Below are 4,209 nucleotides of genomic sequence, written 5' to 3' on the forward strand. Positions count from 1 at the left end.
CTTGTGTGTCTATGGTGTGCCCCCTGGCCACATATATAAAGGAGGGAGGAGGAGGAGGCCGGCCCTAAAGGGGGCGCTCCAAGTGTGGGGAGTTCTACTAGCACTCCCAAGTCTTAGTAGGATTCCCCTTTTCCTTTTCGGAGTAGGAGAGAAGAAAGAAGGAAAGAGAGAGGGAGTAGGAAAGGGCAAGGGGGTGCCGGTGTCAAAACCGGCGGATCTCGGGTAGGGGGTCCCGAACTGTGCGTCTAAGTTCGATGATAACAGGTGACAAGGGACACAATGTTTATCCAGGTTCGGGCCCTCTCCATGGAGGTAATACGCTACGTCCTGCTTGATTGATATTGATGAATAGGAGTATTACAAGAGTTGATCTACCTCGAGATCGTAATGGCTAAACCCTAGAGGTCTAGCTTGTATGGCTATGATAATGAATCTCTCTCCGGACTAAGTCCTCCGGTTTATATAGACACCGCTAGGGTTACACAAGGTCGGTTACAAGGAAGCGAATCTACATATCCGGTCGCCAAGCTTGCCTTCCACGCCAAGGAGAGTCCCATCCGGACACGGGTACAGTCTTCGGTCTTCGCATCTTCACAGCCCATCAGTCCGGCCCATGGCTAATAGGCCGGACGCCTGAGGACCACATAGTCCAGGACTCCCTCAGTAGCCCCTGAACTTGGCTTCAATGACAAGATATCCGACGCATAGTTCTGTCTTCGGCATTGCAAGGCGGGTTCCTCCTTCCGAAGTCCAAAATAGTCTTCGGACGAATTGATCGTGTCCGGACCTGTAACACACCACACACAATCATAGAGAGAATATAATATTTTACGAATCCAATCTGCTAATAATTTTTTACAATATGACATCACGTCTGCCCGGTCACTATATCGAACCGTTTTGTCCGCCATCCCATGTTTCGAGATGCAGTTTCCATTGGCACGTCTTGTCAAAGCAGAGATCGTGTCCCCTTATTACGGGATTCTCATCAATCCGGGCGTGGGTAACCCAACCGTGCTGTTTACACAACCCTTGGGAATAGGCAAGTTTTAAGGTGAGCAGGGAGGCATTTGATATTCGCGGCCTTTATAAGGGGATAAGGATTCGTTCTCACTCACCCCTGCCTTCTCCTTCCTCTGCCCATCCATTCTAGAACTCCAGCGCCCAAGCCCTAGCTTCCCTCGTCGGAGAGAACACTCCAACCATGTCCGGATCCGGAGCAGGTGGCAAGTGGATGGCTTCTTCTGTTAAGAAGAAAGATATCAAGGAGCTTCGAGACGCCGGATACCTAGCCAAGGAGATCGTTCACCGTCTCCCGGCCGAAGGACAGATCGTCCCTACCCCAAAGCCCCATGAGAGGGTTGTGTTTCTCGCACATTTCGTCCGTGGGATGGGATTCCCTCTCCACCCATTTGTCCATGGACTGATGTTTTACTACGGGCTAGACTTCCATGATCTAGCCCCCAACTTTATCCTCAACATCTCGGCATTTATAGTCGTTTGCGAGGCCTTCCTCCATATCCCGCCTCACTTTGGGCTATGGCTAAAGACTTTCAATGTAAAGCCGAAGGTGGTGAGAGGCCAACAGGCAGAGTGCGGAGGCGCCATGGTGGGCAAGATGCCCAACGTTACATGGCCCGAAGGCTCCTTTGTGGAGACGATGAAGGGGTGGCAGTCGGGGTGGTTGTACATCACCGAGCCGCGCAACACCAACTGGGCGGCGGCCCCCGAATTTCGATCCGGAGCTCCGCTGCGGCTCACCTCCTAGCAAGAGAAGGGCCTCGCCTGGGGCTCTTCGAGCGAGCTAACTGGGCTCCAGACGTGCGTTCAGAACATGATAACCAAGAGGATCAAACTCGTCAATGTGATCCAGGTTATGCTCATTCGCCAGATCCTTCCGTGCCAACGTTGAACTTGCTATTTGTGGGAGTTTGATCCGGCCAAGCACCAGGCGCTACTAGAGCTCTCCGGCACAATGCACGAAGATATCTGGAAAGTGCTCTTCAAGGCCGGTGAGACACCACTGCCCATGATCGAGGATTGTGGGCTCATCTTAAAGCGCTAGGCAAATTCGGTAAGTTCTTCCATGTATTCAAGGTATAGCCTTTACTGGCATATTTTGGGAAGGAGTCTAAGCCTTCCTATCATTTTTCAGGCCTAGATCGACATAGCGGGGCGGATTAATTGTCCAGCTCCACTTCCCGAAGATGAGGAAACCGCACTCCTAACGAAGGTGCTATTTCCGGCACCTTATGATGTGCTGGAGAAGAAGTCCAAGAAGACGGCCAAAGGGAGAAGGAGTGGCCTTCGCCGAAAGGGTGCTTCGGACATGTCGTCTGAAGACAAGACTGACTCTTCGGGCGCTGAAGACGACGGCGAGGAGGAAGAAGAAGGCGGCTTCGGGGGGGAAAGAAGAAAAGAGAGGCCTCCACGAATCTGGAGGCGAAGGCGCCCAAGAGGGGGAAGGGCTTCCTTGCGGATAACTCCGCATGGGATGTCGAAAGCAGTCCGGAGCGAATGCCCCGGACCAAGCCTCGGGCTGCATCGTAAGTACCAAAACCCTATGCACCTCCCAATACTTGGCCTTTCCAATTTATAATATTAATATGTTTAACCTATGCCATTACAGTCCGGCCCGCGAAGGTGATACGTCTCCAAGGTATCTATAATTTTTGATTGCCCCATGCTATATTATCTACTGTTTTAGGCAAGGGCTTTATTTTCCACTTTTACATTATTTTTGGGACTAACCTATTAACCGGAGGCCCAGCCCAGATTTGCTGTTTTATGCCTATTTCAGTGTTTCGAGGAAAAGGAATATCAAACGGAGTCGAAACGGAACAAAATCAACTGAAGAAGTTATTTTTGGAACGAAAGCCACCAGATAGACTTGGACTCCACGTCAGGAGATACGGGAGGTGCTCACGAGGGTGGGGGGGCGCGCCCCCCTAGGGCGTGCCCCCTGCCTCGTGGGGCCCCCGTAGCTCCTCCGACGTACCCCCTGCACCCATATATACCCACGTATCCTAAAACTTCCAGAACGCACAATAAATCAGGAGTTCCGCCGCCAGAAGCCTCCGTAGCCACTGAAATCCAATCTAGACCCGTTCCGGCACCCTGCCGGAGGGGGCAATCCCTCTCCGGTGACCATCTTCATCATCCCGGTGCTCTCCATGACAAGGAGGGAGTAGTTCTCCCTCGGGGCTGAGGGTATGTACCAGTAGCTATGTGTTTGATCTCTCTCTTTCTCGTGTTCTTGATTTGGCACGATCTTGATGTATCGCGAGCTTTGCTATTATAGTTGGATCTTATGTTTCTCCTCCCCCTCTTCTCTCTTGTAATGAATTGAGTTTTCCCCTTGAAGTAATCTTATCGGATTGAGTCTTTAAATACTTGAGAACACTTGATGTATGTCTTGCCGTGGATATCTGTGGTGACAATGGGATATCACGTGATTCACTTGATGTATGTTTTGGTGATTAACTTGCGGGTTTCGCCCATGAACCTATGCATAGGGGTTGGCACACGTTTTCGTCGTGATTCACCGGTAGAACTTTGGGGCACTCTTTGAGGTCCTTTGTGTTGGTTGAATAGATGAATCTGAGATTGTGTGATGCATATCGTATAGTCATACCCACGGATACTTGAGGTGACATTGGAGTATCTAGGTGACATTAGGGTTTTGATTGATTTGTGTCTTAAGGTGTTATTCTAGTACGAACTCTAGGGCTGTTTGTGACACCTATAGGAATAGCCCAATGGATTGATTGGAAAGAATAACTTTGAGGTGGTTTCGTACCCTACCATAATCTCTTCGTTCGTTCTCCGCTATTAGTGACTTTGGAGTGACTCTTTGTTGCATGTTGAGGGATAGTTATGTGATCCAATTATGTTATCATTGTTGAGGGAACTTACACTAGCGAAAGTATGAACCCTAGGCCTTATTTCCTATCATTGCAATACCATTTACGCTCACTTTTATCATTAGTTACCTTGCTGTTTTTATATTTTCAGATTACAAAAACTATTATCTACTATCCATATTACACTTGTATCACCATCTCTTCGCCGAACTAGTGCACCTATACAATTTACCATTGTATTGGGTGTGTTGGGGACACAAGAGACTCTTTGTTATTTGGTTGCAGGGTTGCTTGAGAGAGACCATCTTCATCCTACGGATTGATAAACCTTAGGTCATCCACTTGA

Source organism: Triticum urartu, chromosome 2A, assembly GCF_056163025.1.
Source record: "Triticum urartu cultivar PI428250 chromosome 2A, HENAU_Tu73, whole genome shotgun sequence".
NCBI lineage: Eukaryota > Viridiplantae > Streptophyta > Magnoliopsida > Poales > Poaceae > Triticum > Triticum urartu.